General features: G+C 51.1%; 1 protein-coding gene and 1 long non-coding RNA gene across 2 annotated transcripts in view; both read right to left on the bottom strand.

Annotated features, from left to right (window-relative positions):
* Positions 1-20869, bottom strand: part of LOC118363521 (signal-induced proliferation-associated 1-like protein 2) — a 434866-nt gene that overhangs the window by 31405 nt on the left and 382592 nt on the right. The gene's annotated exons all lie outside the window — the stretch shown is intronic.
* On the bottom strand, positions 8134-11971 carry LOC127915958 (uncharacterized). The gene is made up of 3 exons (XR_008093138.1): positions 11057-11971; positions 10861-10925; positions 8134-8154 (listed from the first exon to the last, which is right to left on the bottom strand). It is a non-coding gene; the product is annotated as an uncharacterized LOC127915958 (long non-coding RNA).

The raw sequence follows: 20869 nt of genomic DNA on the forward strand, positions 1-20869 counted from the left end.
TGGAAACTGAGGAAGGGAGAGGAGAGACAGACAGGGTCTGACAGGTGAACAGGACATTCTGTGTGACTGACAGTATAGCTGTCCTAATGAGGATTGAGCATGTTCATGTCAGAGACCTTCCTCCTCTCAGCTGGTCAGTCGGACACAGCTGTCCAACTCATGCACTCAGTGAGTGCCCCTGCCGCTCAATCTCAGTGAACATTAGCTGGTTGTAGCCAGGTCTTAATGCACCTTAATGACAGACGCATTTCCATTGTATGTCTGGATGTGTTTGTGCAATACTTACCCTGAGGTTGGAGCCCCTGTCCTGGCATGCGTTGGTGGCAGGGTGGCGTGATAGGGGTGGAGGTGGAGAACAGGATGTCATTGGGCAGCGCCTGTCCAGCATGGAGCTATGAGAGGAGGCGTAGACGAGCCTCTTTCTGTTGCTGTTACACACACTCTCGTCTGATAGGTACGGTACAGGGAGCGCCGTGGTGATAGGCTGCCCGCCGCAGACATCTGAGGGGGAACAGAACACATCAACACACATCCACAACAAGAGCAGATCTGCTCCCAGCTAACAACGAATTCCCAGAAATGTATAGAACGTTCCTTTCCGTTTCTCTAAGAGTCTCATTAGATTATTAACTATGATTTCATAGGAATGTTCTGATGTACAAGGAAGGTTTCCAACAGACAATTACCTTAATGTCAAATAGGGACTTATCCAGAATGTGGTTACCATGTTCTCAGAACAAGCTCCGGGGGCTGGCCACCATCCCCCCCGCCCCACACACACACACACACACACACACAGTTCCCGAGACCTGCCATCCATTCCACCCCAAGCAATACCAGTAAAACGTTTGTATAATTGAAACTTTAGAGACAGGATTAGTGCTTTATATGTAATAATCTCAACCCACACAGTGCATATTCATTATATAGATAGGGCATGCTTTATCTTGTCTGGTTTATCATCCCAGATAAAATTAAGAAAATAATTGCTCATATGATTTGAAAAACAAATCATCAGGAGTAGGCAGGCCATAAGTGAGTAAAGTGAGATATGACTAAGGAGTTAATCAGGGTAATTGTTCCATAAATAGACAGGTATTTCCATGGTTGCAGGATCATGTCGATTTTTACTAGGATTCTATTGAAATTAATTGAGAGAGCTTATTTATATATTTTGTGAAATGAATGTATGTTTACTTCACCGTCAGCCCATTTTATAGGTAAACTGCATGGTAATGGAATGGTTGTATTTTTTAAAGATCTAATATTTAATATTGTATACTTATCATAATTAGGTTCTGGTCCAGAAAATTTTGCAAGATCTAAATGAGACATTGCAGGGATCTAACTTGCAGACTTAATATAAAACTTGAGTCATCAGCATACATTGACATCTTTGTTTATAAGCCTTGGATTTCTAATCCTCTAATGTTGTTATTGAATCTGGATTTTAATAGCTAGCATTTCATTTCGATAAACCATAACGAATAGATATGAACAGCGGACACTTGTTTGACTCCTCTTGACAATTCAAAACTCTCTCTTGAGAAGTAGCTACTATTTATTATTTTACCTATTTGATAAATGGAAAAAATCCAGGACTTCCAGTATTACTTTATCATAGCTCTTTCAAAATCCATTATTTTTATTTTACCTTATTTAACTAGGCAAGTCAGTTAAGAACAAATTCTTATTTTCAATGATGGCCTAGAACAGTGGGTTAACTGCCTGATCAGGGGCAGAATGACAGATTTGTACCTTGTCAGCTTGGGGATATGAACTTACAACCTTTGGTTACTAGTCCAACAGCTCTAACCACTAGGCCACCCTGCCACCTCCTCTTACACTCTAACCACTAGGCCACCCTGCCACCCCCTACACTTCTAACCACTAGGCTACCTGCCACCCCTACACACTCTAACCACTAGGCCACCCTGCCACCCCCTACACTCTCTAACCACTAGGCTACTGCCAATTCTCACTCTAACCACTAGGCGTGCCACCTCTACACTCTAACCACTAGGCTACCTGCCGCCTACACTCTAACCACTAGGCCACCCTGCCACCCCTACACCTAACCACTAGGCTACCTGCCACCCCTACACTCTAACCACTAGGCTACCTGCCACCCAACACTCTAACCACTAGGCTACCTGCCACCCAACACTCAACCACTGGGCCCGCTACCTGCCTCCTCTGTTACACTCTAACCACTAGGCTACCTGCCCTCTACACCTAACCACTAGGCTACCTGCCGCCACACTCTAACCACTAGGCCACCCTGCTACCCCTTTACACTCTAACCACTAGGCTACCTGCAACCCCTACATCAACCACTAGGCTACCTGCCACCCAACACTCTAACCACTAGGCTACCTGCCACCCAACACTCTAACCACTCAGGCTACCTGCCACCCAACACTCTAACCACTAGGCTTACCTGCCACCCAACACTCTAACCACTAGGCTACCTGCCACCAACACCTCTAACCACTAGGCTACCTGCCGCCTTTCACTCTAACCACTAGGCCACCCTGCCACCCCTACACTCTAACCACTAGGCTACCTGCCACCCCTACACTCTAACCACTAGGCTACCTGCCACCCTACACTCTAACCACCAGGCTACCTGCCGCCCTACACTCTAACCACTAGGCCACCCTGCCACCCCTACACTCTAACCACTAGGCTACCTGCCACCTCTACACTCTAACCACTAGGCTACCCTGCCACCTCAACACTCTAACCACTAGGGCCACCCTGCCACCTCTACACTCTAACCACTAGGCTACCCTGCCACCTCTACACTCTAACCACTAGGCCACCCTGCCACCTCTACACTCTAACCACCAGGCTACCTGCCGCCCCCAACCACTAGGCCACCCTGCCACTCTACACTCTAACCACTCAGGCCACCCTGCCGCCTACACTCTAACCACCAGGCTACCTGCCGCCCCCAACACTCTCTAACCACTAGGCCACCCTGCCACCCCTACACTCTAACCACTAGGCCACCCTGCCACCTCTCTACACCTCTAGCCCACTAGGCTACCCGCTTCAACACTCTAACACTCTAACCACTAGGCCACCCTGCCACCCCACACTCTAACCACTAGGCCACCCTGCCACCTCTACACTCTAACCACCAGGCCACCCTGCCACCTCTACACTCTAACCACCAGGCCACCCTGCCACCTCCTACACTCTAACCACTAGGCCACCCTGCCACCTCTACACTCTAACCACTAGGCTACCCTGCCACCTCTACACTCTAACCACTAGGCTACCCTGCCACCTCTACACTCTAACCACTAGGCCACCCTGCCACCTCTACACTCTAACCACTAGGCTACCCTGCCACCTCTACACTCTAACCACTAGGCCACCCTGCCACTCTCTACACTCTAACCACTAGGCTACCTGCCGCCCTAACGCTCAACCACTAGAAATACCCTGCCACCTCCTACACTCTAACCACCAGGCCACCCTGCCGCCTACACTCCAACCACTAGGGCTACCTGCCGCCCAACACTTAACCACTAGGCCACCCTGCCACCTCTACACTCTAACCACTAGCCACCCTCTGCCACCTCTACACTCTAACCACTAGGCTACCTGCCGCCCCAACACTCTAACCACTAGGCCACCCTGCCACCTCTACACACAACCACTAGGCCACCCTGCCACCTCTACACTCTAACCACTAGGCCACCCTGCCGCCTCTACACTCTAACCACTAGGCTACCTGCCGCCCAACACTCTAACCACTAGGCCACCCTGCCACCTCTACACTCTAACCACTAGGCCACCCTGCCACCTCTACACTCTAACCACTAGGCTACCTGCCACCAACACTCTAACCACTAGGCCACCCTGCCACCTCTACACTCTAACCACTAGGCTACCTGCCGCCCAACACTCTAACCACTAGGCCACCCTGCCACCTCTACACTCTAACCACTAGGCCACCCTGCCACCTCTACACTCTAACCACTAGGCCACCCTGCCGCCTTTACACTCTAACCACTAGGCTACTGCCGCCCCAACACTCTAACCACTAGGCCACCCTGCCACCTCTACACTCTAACCACTAGGCTACCTGCCACCCAACACTCTAACCACTAGGCTACCTGCCGCCCAACACTCTAACCACTAGGCTACCCTGCCGCCCAACACTCTAACCACTAGGCTACCTGCCGCCCAACACTCTAACCACTAGGCCACCCTGCCACCTCTACACTCTAACCACTAGGCCACCCTGCCACCTCTACACTCTAACCACTAGGCTACCCTGCCACCTCTACACTAACCACTAGGCCACCCTGCCACCTCTACACTCTAACCACTACCTGCCGCCCCAACGCTCTAACCACTAGGCCACCCTGCCACCTCTACACTCTAACCACTAGGCCACCCTGCCGCCTCTACACTCTAACCACTAGGCCACCCTGCCGCCTCCAACACTCTAACCACTAGGCCACCCTGCCACCTCTACACTCTAACCACTAGGCCACCCTGCCACCTCTACACTCTAACCACTAGGCTACCTGCCGCCCCAACACTCTAACCACTAGGCCACCTGCCACCCCTACACTCTAACCACTAGGCTACCTGCCGCCCAACACTCTAACCACTAGGCCACCCTGCCATCTCTACACTCTAACCACTAGGCCACCCTGCCACCTCTACACTCTAACCACTAGGCTACCTGCCGCCTCTACACTCTAACCACTAGGCTACCTGCCACCCTAACACTCTAACCACTAGGCCACCCTGCCACCTCTACACTCTAACCACTAGGCTACCTGCCGCCCAACACTCAAACCACTAGGCTACTCTAACCACTAGGCTACCTGCCGCCCAACACTCTAACCACTAGGCTACCTGCCACCTTAACACTCTAACCACTAGGCCACCCTGCCACCTCTACACTCTAACCACTAGGCCACCCTGCCACCTCTACACTCTAACCACTAGGCCACCCTGCCGCCTCTACACTCTAACCACTAGGCTACCTGCCGCCCAACACTCTAACCACTAGGCCACCCTGCCACCTCTACACTCTAACCACTAGGCTTGCCACCCTTAACACCTAACCACTAGGCTACCTGCCGCCCTAACACTTAACCACTAGGCTACCTGCCTGCACTCTAACCACTAGCTACCTACCGCCCCACACTCTAACCACTAGGCCACCCTGCCACCTCTACACTCTAACCACTAGGCTACCCTGCCACCTCTACACTCTAACCACTAGGCTACCCTGCCACCTCTACACTCTAACCACTAGGCCACCCTGCCACCTCTACACTCTAACCACTAGGCTACCTGCCGCCCCACGCCTAACCACTAGGCCACCCTGCCACCTCTACACTCTAACCACTAGGCCACCCTGCCGCCTCTACACTCTAACCACTAGGCTACCTGCCGCCCTAACACTCTAACCACTAGGCCACCCTGCCACCTCTACACTCTAACCACTAGGCCACCCTGCCACCTCTACACTCTAACCACTAGGCTACCTGCCGCCCCAACACTCTAACCACTAGGCCACCCTGCCACCTCTACACTCTAACCACTAGGCTACCCTGCCACCAACACTCTAACCACTAGGCTACCCTGCCATCTCTACACTCTAACCACTAGGCCACCCTGCCACCTCTACACTCTAACCACTAGGCCACCCTGCCGCCTCTACACTCTAACCACTAGGCTACCTGCCGCCCAACACTCTAACCACTAGGCCACCCTGCCACCTCTACACTTCTAACCACTAGGCTACCTGCCGCCCAACACTTCAAACCACTAGGCTACCTGCCGCCCTGCAACACTCTAACCACTAGGCTACCTGCCGCCCAACACTCTAACCACTAGGCTACCTGCCGCCCCAACACTCTAACCACTAGGCCACCCTGCCACCTCTACACTCTAACCACTAGGCTACCTGCCGCCCCAACACTCTAACCACTAGGCCACCCTGCCACCCTCTACACTCTAACCACCAGGCCACCCTGCCACCTCTACACTCTAACCACTAGGCTACCTGCCGCCTAACACTCTAACCACTAGGCCACCCTGCCACCTCTACACTCTAACCACTAGGCCACCCTGCCACCTCTACACTCTAACCACTAGGCCACCCTGCCACCTCTACACTCTAACCACTAGGCCACTCCCTGCCACCTCTACACTCTAACCACTAGGCCACCCTGCCACCTTCTACACTCTAACCACTAGGCCACCCTGCCACTTACACTCTAACCACTAGGCTACCTGCCGCCCTGCAACACTCTAACCACTAGGCTACCTGCCGCCCAACACTCTAAAACACTAGGCTACCTGCCGCCCCAACACTCTAACCACTAGGCTACCTGCCGCCCCAACACTCTAACCACTAGGCCACCCTGCCACCTCTACACTCTAACCACTAGGCCACCCTGCCACCTCTACACTCTAACCACCAGGCTACCCTGCCACCTCTACACTCTAACCACTAGGCCACCCTGCCACCTCTACACTCTAACCACTAGGCTACCTGCCGCCCCCAACGCTCTAACCACTAGCCACCTCCTGCCACCTCTACACTCTAACCACTAGGCCACCCTGCCGCCTCTACACTCTGGCACCACTAGTTTTAACACTCTAACCACTAGGCCACCCTGCCACCTCTACACTCTAACCACTAGGCCACCCTGCCACCTCTACACTTCTAACCACTCAGGCTACCTGCCGCCCCAACACTCTAACCACCAGGCCACCCTGCCACCTCTACACTCTAACCACCAGGCTACCTGCCGCCCAACACTCTAACCACTTTCTAAACTCTAACCACTAGGCCACCCTGCCACCTCTACACTCTAACCACTAGCCACCCTGCCACCCACACTCTAACCACTAGGGCTACCTGCCGCCCAACACTCTAACCACTAGGCCACCCTGCCACCTCTACACTCTAACCACCAGGGCTACCTGCCGCCCAACACTCTAACCACTAGGCTACCTGCCGCCCCAACACTCTAACCACTAGAATTACCTGCCGCCCAACACTTAACCACTAGGCTACCTGCCGCCCAACACTCTAACCACTAGGCCACCCTGCCACCTCTACACTTCTAACCACTAGGCCACCCTGCCACCTCTACACTTCTAACCACTAGGCTACCTGCCGCCTCTAACACTTCTAACCACTAGGCCACCCTGCCACTCTCTACACTCTAACCACTCAGGCCACCCTGCCACCTCTACACTCTAACCACTAGGCCACCCTGCCACCTCACACTCTAACCACTCAGGCTACCTGCCGCCCTACACTCCCAACCACACTAGCCACCCCTGCCACCTCTTACACTCTAACCACTAGGCTACGCTGCCCCTCACACTCTAACCACTAGGCTACCCTGCCACCTCTACACTTAACCACTAGGCCACCCTGCCAATTCTACACTCTAACCACTAGGCTACCTGCCGCCTCACACTCTAACCACTAGGCCACCCTGCCACCTCTACACTCTAACCACTAGGCCACCCTGCCACCTCTACACTCTAACCACTAGGCTACCCTGCCGCCTCACACTCTAACCACTCAGGCTACCTGCCGCCTCTACACTCTAACCACTAGCCGCCACACTACACTCTAACCACTAGGCCACCCTGCCACCTTCACACTCTAACCACTAGGCCACCCCTGCCACCTCTACACTTCTAACCACTAGGCTTGTACTGCCGCCTCTACACTCTAACCACTAGGCCACCCTACCACACCTCTACACTCCCAACCACGCAGGCCACCCTGCCACCTCTACACTCTAACCACTAGGCTACCTGCCGCCTCTACACTCTAACCACTAGGCCACCCTGCCACCTCTACACTCAACCACTAGGCTCCCTGCCACCTCTACACCCAACCACTAGGCCACCCTGCCACCTCTACACTCTAACCACTAGGCCACCCTGCCACCTCTACACTCTAACCACTAGGCCACCCTGCCACCTCTACACTCTAACCGACTAGGCCACCCTGCCACCTACACTCTAACCACTAGGCCACCCTGCCACCTCTACACTCTAACCACTAGGCCACCCTGCCACCTCTACACTCTAACCACTAGGCCACCCTGCCACCTCTACACTCTAACCACTAGGCCACCCTGCCACCTCTACACTAACCACTAGGCCACCCTGCCACCTCTACACTCTAACCACTAGGCCACCCTACAACCTCTACACTCTAACCACTAGGCTACCTGCCACCTCTACACTCTAACCACTAGGCCACCCCTGCCACCTCTACACTCTAACCACTCAGGCTACCCTGCCACCTCTACACTTCTAACCACTAGCTACCTGCCTCCTCTACACTCTAACCACTTACTCCGCCACCTCTACACTCTAACCACTAGGCCACCCTAACCACTGGCTACCTCCACCTTCTCCACTCTAACCACTAGGCTACCTGCCACACTCTAACCACTAGGCCACCTCACACCCTACACTCTAACCACTAGGCCACCCTGCCACCTCTACACTCTAACCACTAGGCCACCCTGCCACCTCTACACTCTAACCACTAGCTACCTGCCGCCACACTCTAACCACTAGGCCACCCCTGCCACCTCTACACTTCTAACCACTAGGCCACCCTACCGCCTCTAGACTCTAACCACTAGGCCACCCTGCCACCTCTACACTCTAACCACTAGGCTACCTGCCTCCTCTACACTCTAACCACTAGGCCACCCTGCCACCTCTACACTCTAACCACTAGGCCACCCTGCCACCTCTACACTCTAACCACTAGGCCACCCCTGCCACCTCTACACTCTAACCACTAGGCCACCCTGCCACCTCTACACTCTAACCACTAGGGCCACCCTGCCCTCTACACTCTAACCACTAGGCTACCTGCCACCTCTACACTCTAACCACTAGGCTACCCTGCCACCTCTACACTCTAACCACTAGGCTACCCTGCCACCTCTACACTCTAACCACTAGGCTACCCTGCCACCTCTACACTCTAACCACTAGGCTACCCTGCCACCTCTACACTCTAACCACTAGGCTACCCTGCCACCTCTACACTCTAACCACTAGGCTACCTGCCTCCTCTACACTCTAACCACTAGGCTACCCTGCCACCTCTACACTCTAACCACTAGGCTACCCTGCCACCTCTACACTCTAACCACTAGGCTACCCTGCCACCTCTACACTCTAACCACTAGGCCACCCTGCCACCTCTACACTCTAACCACTAGGCTACCCTGCCACCTCTACACTCTAACCACTAGGCTACCCTGCCACCTCTACACTCTAACCACTAGGCTACCCTGCCACCTCTACACTCTAACCACTAGGCTACCCTGCCACCTCTACACTCTAACCACTAGGCTACCCTGCCACCTCTACACTCTAACCACACTAGGCCACCCTGCCACCCTACACTCTAACCACTCAGGCCACCCTGCCACCCCTTACACTCTAAACCACTAACCCGCTGCCCTTACACTCTAACCACTCAGGCCACCGGGCTTCTCTACACTCTAACCACTAGGCCACCCTGCCACCTCTACACTCTCTCAACCACCAGGGCCACCCTGCCACCTCTACACTCTAACCACTAGACTACCCTGCCACACCTCTACACTCTAACCACTAGGCACCCTGCCACCTCTACACTCTAACCACTAGGCCACCCTGCCACCTCTGTTACACTCTAACCACTAGGCCACCCTGCCACCTCTACACTCTAACCACTAGGCCACCCTGCCACCTCTACACTCTAACCACTAGGCTACCCTGCCGCCTCTACACTCTAACCACTAGCCACCCTGCCACCTCTTACACTCTAACCACTAGGCCACCCTGCCACCTCTACACTCTAACCACTAGGCCACCCTGCCACCTCTACACTCTAAACCACTAGGCCACCCTGCCGCCTCTACACTCTAACCACTAGGCCACCCTGCCACCTCTACACTCTAACCACTAGGCCACCCTGCCACCACACTCTAACCACTAGGCCACCCTGCCACCTCTACACTCTAACCACTAGGCCACCCTGCCACCTCTACACTCTAACCACTAGGCCACCCTGCCACCCCTTACACTCTAACCACTAGGCCACCCTGCCACCTCTACACTCTAACCACTAGGCTACCTGCCTCCCTCTACACTCTAACCACTAGGCCACCCTGCCACCTCTACACTCTAACCACTAGGCCACCCTGCCACCTCTACACTCCCCAACCACTAGACTACCCTGCCACCTCTACACTCTAACCACTCAGCCACCCTGCCACCTCTACACTCTAACCACCAGGGCCACCCCACACCTCTACACTCTAACCACTAGGCCACCCTGCCACCTCTACACTCTAACCACCAGGCCACCCTGCCACCTCTACACTCTAACCACTAGGCTACCTGCCACCTCTACACTCTAACCACTAGGCTACCCTGCCACCTCTACACTCTAACCACTAGGCTACCCTGCCACCTCTACACTCTAACCACTAGGCTACCCTGCCACCTCTACACTCTAACCACTAGGCTACCCTGCCACCTCTACACTCTAACCACTAGGCCACCCTGCCACCTCTACACTCTAACCACTAGGCCACCCTGCCACCTCTACACTCTAACCACTAGGCTACCCTGCCACCTCTACACTCTAACCACTAGGCCACCCTGCCACCTCTACACTCTAACCACTAGGCTACCCTGCCACCTCTACACTCTAACCACTAGGCTACCCTGCCACCTCTACACTCTAACCACTAGGCTACCTGCCGCCTCTACACTCTAACCACTAGGCTACCCTGCCACCTCTACACTCTAACCACTAGGCTACCCTGCCACCTCTACACTCTAACCACTAGGCTACCTGCCGCCTCTACACTCTAACCACTAGGCTACCCTGCCGCCTCTACACTCTAACCACTAGGCTACCCTGCCACCTCTACACTCTAACCACTAGGCCACCCTGCCACCTCTACACTCTAACCACTAGGCTACCTGCCGCCTCTACACTCTAACCACTAGGCTACCCTGCCACCTCTACACTCTAACCACTAGGCTACCCTGCCACCTCTACACTCTAACCACTAGGCTACCTGCCACCTCTACACTCTAACCACTAGGCTACCTGCCACCTCTACACTCTAACCACTAGGCTACCCTGCCACCTCTACACTCTAACCACTAGGCTACCCTGCCACCTCTACACTCTAACCACTAGGCCACCCTGCCACCTCTACACTCTAACCACTAGGCTACCCTGCCACCTCTACACTCTAACCACTAGGCTACCCTGCCACCTCTACACTCTAACCACTAGGCTACCCTGCCACCTCTACACTCTAACCACTAGGCTACCTGCCACCTCTACACTCTAACCACTAGGCTACCCTGCCACCTCTACACTCTAACCACTAGGCTACCCTGCCACCTCTACACTCTAACCACTAGGCTACCCTGCCACCTCTACACTCTAACCACTAGGCCACCCTGCCACCTCTACACTCTAACCACTAGGCTACCCTGCCACCTCTACACTCTAACCACTAGGCCACCCTGCCACCTCTACACTCTAACCACTAGGCCACCCTGCCACCTCTACACTCTAACCACTAGGCTACCCTGCCACCTCTACACTCTAACCACTAGGCCACCCTGCCACCTCTACACTCTAACCACTAGGCTACCCTGCCACCTCTACACTCTAACCACTAGGCTACCCTGCCACCTCTACACTCTAACCACTAGGCTACCCTGCCACCTCTACACTCTAACCACTAGGCTACCCTGCCACCTCTACACTCTAACCACTAGGCTACCCTGCCACCTCTACACTCTAACCACTAGGCTACCCTGCCACCTCTACACTCTAACCACTAGGCTACCCTGCCACCTCTACACTCTAACCACTAGGCTACCCTGCCACCTCTACACTCTAACCACTAGGCCACCCTGCCACCTCTACACTCTAACCACTAGGCTACCTGCCGCCTCTACACTCTAACCACTAGGCTACCCTGCCACCTCTACACTCTAACCACTAGGCTACCCTGCCACCTCTACACTCTAACCACTAGGGTACCCTACCACCTCTACACTCTAACCACTAGGCTACCTGCCTCCTCTACACTCTAACCACTAGGCTACCCTGCCACCTCTACACTCTAACCACTAGGCCACCCTGCCACCTCTACACTCTAACCACTAGGCTACCCTGCCACCTCTACACTCTAACCACTAGGCTACCCTCCCACCTCTACACTCTAACCACTAGGCTACCCTCCCACCTCTACACTCTAACCACTAGGCTACCCTCCCACCTCTACACTCTAACCACTAGGCTACCCTGCCACCTCTACACTCTAACCACTAGGCTACCTGCCACCTCTACACTCTAACCACTAGGCTACCCTGCCACCTCTACACTCTAACCACTAGGCTACCCTGCCACCTCTACACTCTAACCACTAGGCTACCTGCCGCCTCTACACTCTAACCACTAGGCTACCTGCCGCCTCTACACTCTAACCACTAGGCCACCCTGCCACCTCTACACTCTAACCACTAGGCCACCCTGCCACCTCTACACTCTAACCACTAGGCTACCTGCCGCCTCTACACTCTAACCACTAGGCTACCCTGCCACCTCTACACTCTAACCACTAGGCTACCCTGCCGCCTCTACACTCTAACCACTAGGCTACCCTGCCACCTCTACACTCTAACCACTAGGCTACCCTGCCACCTCTACACTCTAACCACTAGGCTACCTGCCGCCTCTACACTCTAACCACTAGGCTACCTGCCGCCTCTACACTCTAACCACTAGGCCACCCTGCCGCCCCAATACATTCTGCTTCTTTGATGTTTCATGTTTTTCTAGTAGTTGTCGTATATTGTCTCCAATGTATCGTCCATGTAAAACCTGTCTGATCAAGATGAACAATACCTGGTAAAAACTTTCTGATTCTGAGTGCTATGCATTTCACTAGTAGTTTTGGTCAATTAGATGATGATCTGATCATTCTGTCTCCTATCAACACTTTCTGAACCTTTGATGCAAGAGAGAAAGTGTCATGCCCTGGCCGTATAGAGGTTTTTATTCTCTATTTTGGTTAGGTCAGGGTGTGACTAGGGTGGGCATTCTAGTTTCCTTATTTCTATGATGATGTGGTCATCCTGTCTGGGTTGGCGCCCCCCTTGGGTTGTACCGTGGCGGAGATCTTTGTGGGCTATACTCGGCCTTGTCTCAGGATGGTAAGTTGGTGGTTGAAGATATCCCTCTAGTGGTGTGGTGGCTGTGCTTTGGGCAAAGTGGGTGGGGTTATATCCTTCCTGTTTTGCCCTGTCCGGGGTGTCCTCGGATGGGGCCACAGTGTCTCCTGACCCCTCCTGTCTCAGCCTCCAGTATATATGCTGCAGTAGTTTATGTGTCTGGGGGCTAGGGTCAGTTTGTTATATCTGGAGTACTTCTCCTGTCCTATTCGGTGTCCTGTGTGAATCTAAGTGTGCTCTCTCTAATTCTCTCCTTCTCTCTTTCTTCCCTAGGACCATGCCCCAGGACTACCTGACATGATGACTCCTTGCTGTCCCCAGTCCACCTGGCCATGCTGCTGCTCCAGTTTCAACTGTTCTACCTTATTATTATTCGACCATGCTGGTCATTTATGAACATTTGAACATCTTGGCCTGGTTCTGTTATAATCTCCACCCAGCACAGCCAGAAGAGGACTGGCCACCCCACATAGCCTGGTTCCTCTCTTGGTTTCTTCCTAGGTTTTGGCCTTTCTCGGGGGTTTTTCCTAGCCACCGTGCTTCTACACCTGCATTGCTTGCTGTTTGGGGTTTTAGGCTGGGTTTCTGTACAGCACTTTGAGATATCAGCTGATGTACGAAGGGCTATATAAATACATTTGATTTGATTTGATTCACTGTAGATGCTGTGTTTTTGTTTGATTGCCATAAAAACAGATACAAAAAAAATAGAATAACATTTTCACATATTTTGAATTAATTCCTGCATTCAATTGCTTTAACCAACACGTTGCAGTTTATTATTGCTTAATTATTCAAGTCTCCTTTTCTTGGAATAGAATCACACTTCTCTGTGCTGGAGTTATTTTAAGAATACAAAAGAAGCGGTCCACCCTTGATGGGCTATCAACAGGACTGTCACGTTGAAATGAGCGGACCCAAGGCGCAGCGTACATAGAGTTCCACATGTTTATTCAAATGAAACACAATACAAAGCAAACGAGACGTAACGACTAGTGCTCACAGGCAACAAAAACAAGATCCCACAAACTAAAGGTGGAAAACAGGCTGCCTAAGTATGATCCCCAATCAGAGACAACGATAGACAGCTGCCTCTGATTGGGAACCATACCCGGCCAACAAAGAAATAGAAAAAATAGAATGCCCATCCAAATCACACTCTGACCTAACCAAATAGAGAAATAAAAAGGCTCTCTAAGGTCAGGGCGTGACAAGGACAATTGTCACACCCTGGCCATAGAGAGGCTTTTATTCTCTATTTTGGTTAGGCAAGCGTGTGACTAGGGTGGGAATTCTAGTTTCTTTATTTCTATGTTTTGGCCGAGTATGGATTTCAATCAGGGAAAGCTGTCTATCGTTGTCTCTGATTGGGGATCATACTTAGGCAGCCTTTTTTCCATTGTATTTTGTGGGATCTTGTTTTTGTTGCCTGCTATCTTTGTTAGTGGCACTATGGACCTAGTAAGCTTCGTTTCTTTGTTGTGTGGAAATGTTAGGATTATTTTGCTCTTCACTCAGTCACTTATTTCGATATAATGAAAGGTGTCCCTCAAGGGTGAATATTGGAACCTGTTCTCTTTACTAATGATAATATTGGTGTGTGAAAACCTGTAACATTCACCTGTATGCAGACAACACCGTGATGCTATTACTCCGACAGCTGACCAGGCTGATTTAGAGCTGTGATTTTGTTGCCTTGCAGAAAGCCCTGTGGTTTAAAATTAGCACTAAATGCAGGAAAAAACGAAATATGTTGTTTTTCTAATTTTCTTGCAAATGTTTCAAATGGATTTTACCCATGTATTCATTGGATGGTTCTCTCATCTCTTGGGTTTTAAATATCTGGGCTTTTGGACAAAAATCTAACGTTTAAAAACATACAGACATAGATTTTCCTGCCAGCTCTGAACTATGGTGCCTCCATTTATCAGAGTGCAGCAGCCAAACAGAAAAAACATTTGGATTCAGCCTTTCGCTTTATCACAGGTGACAGGTTTAATACTCATCATATTGTATCAGAACGTCGAATGAACCTCACCAAAGTCCCATAGATCACTTCATTCCTCCCTTTTCGTTTACAACGATAAGCTGCACAAGCTTCCAACAAGCTTCTCAATTCACTTTTAATAAAGTAAAAAAATACAAGACACCAAACATGTTAGCAGGGATGGTTGAGGTCCCTCTAGTCTCAACTGGGTAAATCCTCCTTCAGTTTAAATGAACTCCCAGCATCTAAACTGCAAGGGCAGTTTAGGAGTCTAATGCTGAATTTGTTAAATTTAAAATTGAACTTGTTATGATTAAATGTACACATGTTAAACCTGGGACAACTATAGTTTTAACTATGCTTTGTGGAAAGTAACCTTATTTCTGGGGTAACAAATACTTTCTTGGGAAGCAGGGTTGGGGAGTAACGGATTACAAAAAACTGTAACTGTAATCTGTTACTTTACTAGCATAAATATTGTAATCAGATTACAGATATTTTGAAGGAATAGATGATTACTTCTAGGAGTCATTTTAAATTCTGAAAGGATGTTTGCCAAATTTGACACCTTTCTGTTTTCTCAATGATATTTAAATCAAGATTGAAAAAAGGCGAAAGTTTAAGTTTGTGTGCAAAACTGTCATCAAGGCTGGCTACTTTTGAAGAATCTAAAATCTAAAATATTTTTTATTTATTTAACACTTTTTTGGATAGGCAAGTCAGTTAAGAACACATTCTCATTGTCAATGACAGCCCAGGAACAGTGGGTTACTAACTGCCTTGTTCAGGAACAACAGATTTGTAACCTGTCGGTTACTCGTCCAACGCTCTAACAACTAGGCTTCCTGCCGCCCCTAATGATCATGCTGTTTATTCAGCTTCTTGATATGCCACACCTGTCAGGTGGATGAATGATCTTGGCAAAGGAGAGATGCTCACTAACAGGAACGAAGGATGAATGATCTTGGCAAAGGAGAGATGCTCACTAACAGGAATGCTGGATGAATGATCTTGGCAAAGGAGAGATGCTCACTAACAGGAATGCTGGATGAATGATCTTGGCAAAGGAGAGATGCTCACTAACAGGAATGCTGGATGAATGATCTTGGCAAAGGAGAGATGCTCACTAACAGGAATGCTGGATGAATGATCTTGGCAAAGGAGAGATGCTCACTAACAGGAATGCTGGATGAATGATCTTGGCAAAGGAGAGATGCTCACTAACAGGAATGCTGGATGAATGATCTTGGCAAAGGAGAGATGCTCACTAACAGGAATGCTGGATGAATGATCTTGGCAAAGGAGAGATGCTCACTAACAGGAATGCTGGATGAATGATCTTGGCAAAGGAGAGATGCTCACTAACAGGAATGCTGGATGAATGATCTTGGCAAAGGAGAGATGCTCACTAACAGGAATGCTGGATGAATGATCTTGGCAAAGGAGAGATGCTCACTAACAGGAATGCTGGATGAATGATCTTGGCAAAGGAGAGATGCTCACTAACAGGAATGTAAACAACATTTGAAAGAAATGTGTTTTTTGTTATTTGGATAATTTCTGTAATCTTTCATTTCAGCTCATGAAACATGGGCCCAACACTTTACATGTTCTGTTTATATTTTTACAAAGTGTATTATATATTTATATTTAAGTATATTAAGGAATCAGTGTGTTAGTGTAATCTTTGCCCAGTACATACCCCAACACATTCCTTTCATATGTTCATCCTTTAATGTATTTTAGGGGCAATGTTTCATCTAATTTTTATACCCCCAAGTATAACCCACAAAGACCATCTTCATGTTCTCAACATGCACCGTTTCATGGGTGTTAGGATTGCTGTCCATGGCTGCCCTGTAGTTCACTGGTGCTACCCTGTAGTTCACTGGTGCTACCCTGTAGTTCACTGGTGCTACCCTGTAGTTCACTGGTGCTACCCTATAGTTCACTGGTGCTACCCTGTAGTTCACTGGTGCTACCCTGTAGTTCACTGGTGCTACCCTGTAGTTCACTGGTGCTACCCTGTAGTTCACTGGTGCTGCCCTGTAGTTCACTGGTGCTACCCTATAGTTCACTGGTGCTACCCTGTAGTTCACTGGTGCTACCCTGTAGTTCACTGGTGCTACCCTGTAGTTCACTGGTGCTACCCTATAGTTCACTGGTGCTACCCTGTAGTTCACTGGTGCTACCCTATAGTTCACTGGTGCTACCCTGTAGTTCACTGGTGCTACCCTGTAGTTCACTGGTGCTACCCTGTAGTTCACTGGTGCTACCCTGTAGTTCACTGGTGCTACCCTGTAGTTCACTGGTGCTACCCTGTAGTTCACTGGTGCTACCCTGTAGTTCACTGGTGCTACCCTGTAGTTCACTGGTGCTACCCTGTAGTTCACTGGTGCTACCCTATAGTTCACTGGTGCTACCCTGTAGTTCACTGGTGCTACCCTATAGTTCACTGGTGCTACCCTGTAGTTCACTGGTGCTACCCTGTAGTTCACTGGTGCTACCCTGTAGTTCACTGGTGCTACCCTGTAGTTCACTGGTGCTACCCTGTAGTTCACTGGTGCTACCCTGTAGTTCACTGGTGCTACCCTGTAGTTCACTGGTGCTACCCTGTAGTTCACTGGTGCTACCCTATAGTTCACTGGTGCTACCCTGTAGTTCACTGGTGCTACCCTGTAGTTCACTGGTGCTACCCTATAGTTCACTGGTGCTACCCTGTAGTTCACTGGTGCTACCCTGTAGATCACTGGTGCTACCCTGTAGTTCACTGGTGCTACCCTATAGTTCACTGGTGCTACCCTGTAGTTCACTGGTGCTACCCTGTAGTTCACTGGTGCTACCCTGTAGTTCACTGGTGCTACCCTATAGTTCACTGGTGCTACCCTGTAGTTCACTGGTGCTACCCTGTAGTTCACTGGTGCTACCCTGTAGTTCACTGGTGCTACCCTATAGTTCACTGGTGCTACCCTGTAGTTCACTGGTGCTACCCTGTAGTTCACTGGTGCTACCCTGTAGTTCACTGGTGCTACCCTGTAGTTCACTGGTGCTACCCTATAGTTCACTGGTGCTACCCTGTAGTTCACTGGTGCTACCCTGTAGTTCACTGGTGCTACCCTGTAGTTCACTGGTGCTACCCTATAGTTCACTGGTGCTACCCTGTAGTTCACTGGTGCTACCCTGTAGTTCACTGGTGCTACCCTATAGTTCACTGGTGCTACCCTGTAGTTCACTGGTGCTACCCTGTAGATCACTGGTGCTACCCTGTAGTTCACTGGTGCTACCCTATAGTTCACTGGTGCTACCCTGTAGTTCACTGGTGCTACCCTGTAGTTCACTGGTTCTGCCCTGTAGTTCACTGGTGCTACCCTGTAGTTCACTGGTGCTACCCTATAGTTTACTGGTGCTACCCTGTAGTTCATTGGTGCTACCCTGTAGTTCACTGGTGCTGCCCTGTAGTTCACTGGTGCTACCCTGTAGTTCACTGGTGCTACCCTGTAGTTCACTGGTGCTACCCTGTAGTTCACTGGTGCTACCCTATAGTTCACTGGTGCTACCCTGTAGTTCACTGGTGCTACCCTGTAGTTCACTGGTGCTGCCCTGTAGTTCACTGGTGCTACCCTGTAGTTCACTGGTGCTACCCTGTAGTTCACTGGTGCTACCCTGTAGTTCACTGGTGCTGCCCTGTAGTTCACTGGTGCTACCCTGTAGTTCACTGGTGCTGCCCTGTAGTTCACTGGTGCTACCCTGTAGTTCACTGGTGCTACCCTGTAGTTCACTGGTGCTGCCCTGTAGTTCACTGGTGCTACCCTGTAGTTCACTGGTGCTACCCTGTAGTTCACTGGTGCTACCCTGTAGTTCACTGGTTCTGCCCTGTAGTTCACTGGTTCTGCCCTGTAGTTCACTGGTTCTGCCCTGTAGTTCACTGGTTCTGCCCTGTAGTTCCACGGCTGCTACCCTATAGTTTACTGGTGCTACCCTGTAGTTTACTGGTGCTACCCTGTAGTTTACTGGTGCTACCCTGTAGTTCATTGGTGCTACCCTGTAGTTCACTGGTGCTACCCTGTAGATCACTGGTGCTACCCTGTAGTTCACTGGTGCTACCCTGTAGATCACTGGTGCTACCCTGTAGTTTACTGGTGCTACCCTGTAGTTCATTGGTGCTACCCTGTAGTTCACTGGTGCTACCCTGTAGATCACTGGTGCTACCCTGTAGTTCACTGGTGCTACCCTGTAGATCACTGGTGCTACCCTGTAGTTCACTGGTGCTACCCTGTAGATCACTGGTGCTACCCTGTAGTTCACTGGTGCTACCCTGTAGTTTACTGGTGCTACCCTGTAGTTTACTGGTGCTACCCTGTAGTTCATTGGTGCTACCCTGTAGTTCACTGGTGCTACCCTGTAGATCACTGGTGCTACCCTGTAGTTCACTGGTGCTACCCTGTAGATCTCTGGTGCTACCCTGTAGTTTACTGGTGCTACCCTGTAGTTCATTGGTGCTACCCTGTAGTTCACTGGTGCTACCCTGTAGATCACTGGTGCTACCCAGTAGTTCACTGGTGCTACCCTGTAGATCACTGGTGCTACCCTGTAGTTCACTGGTGCTACCCTGTAGATCACTGGTGCTACCCTGTAGTTCACTGGTGCTACCCTGTAGTTCACTGGTGCTACCCTGTAGATCACTGGTGCTACCCTGTAGATCACTGGTGCTACCCTGTAGTTCACTGGTGCTACCCTGTAGTTCATTGGTGCTACCCTGTAGTTCATTGGTGCTACCCTGTAGTTCACTGGTGCTACCCGGTAGTTCATTGGTGCTACCCTGTAGTTCATTGGTGCTACCCTGTAGTTCATTGGTGCTACCCGGTAGGGTGTAGCCTGATCCTCAGCTTCTTTGAAAGCAACAGCTGTCAGCCGTCGGTTGTAGCTGCGAGCCTAACACTTCTGGGTCATATTCCCCTGTTGTTGGATCTGCCACTGCCATCTCAGCGTAGGCTTTTTGGTTTGGAGGCTGAGACAAAAGTCGCTCTAGAGGACCTTTCAGTTTTCTTCCCAGAGCGACCCCGACAGGAGAGAAGCCTGTGCTCTCATGGTAGGCAATTTTGATGGAAAAACAGAACGCTCCCAAACACATATCCCAGTTCTGGTGATTAGCCTTGACGTAAGAGACTAACATCATCTTTAGGTTCCGGCTAACCCTCTCCATAAAGTTGGTTTGGGGGTGACAGCTGGTGGTACGTTTCTTAACTACCCCCCAATGTTTGCAGAGCTCCTTCAGCAGCTGACTTGTGAACTGCGGCCCCCAGTCAGATAGGAGGAACGTTGGGGTTCCCCATCTCAGGAAGATCTCCTGCCTGTGTATGTTGACTATCTTGGGAGTCATGGCATCCTGCAGCGGGAGGTGTTCAACACTTTGAACATTAGTCTACAGTGACAAGCAGGTAATTGTTGTCCTTTTGGCTTCTTGGGAAAGGTCCCATCTACTCCCAGCATCTCATCCAGTTCCCTCCAGGAGTGGACTGGAGGAGCCCGGCTGGTTTCCAACACACAGTACTGCTGGCTGACAGGGCACAAACAGCTGTAACTTATGGC

This window comes from Oncorhynchus keta, chromosome 3, assembly GCF_023373465.1.
Source record: "Oncorhynchus keta strain PuntledgeMale-10-30-2019 chromosome 3, Oket_V2, whole genome shotgun sequence".
Classification (NCBI taxonomy): Eukaryota; Metazoa; Chordata; class Actinopteri; order Salmoniformes; family Salmonidae; genus Oncorhynchus; species Oncorhynchus keta.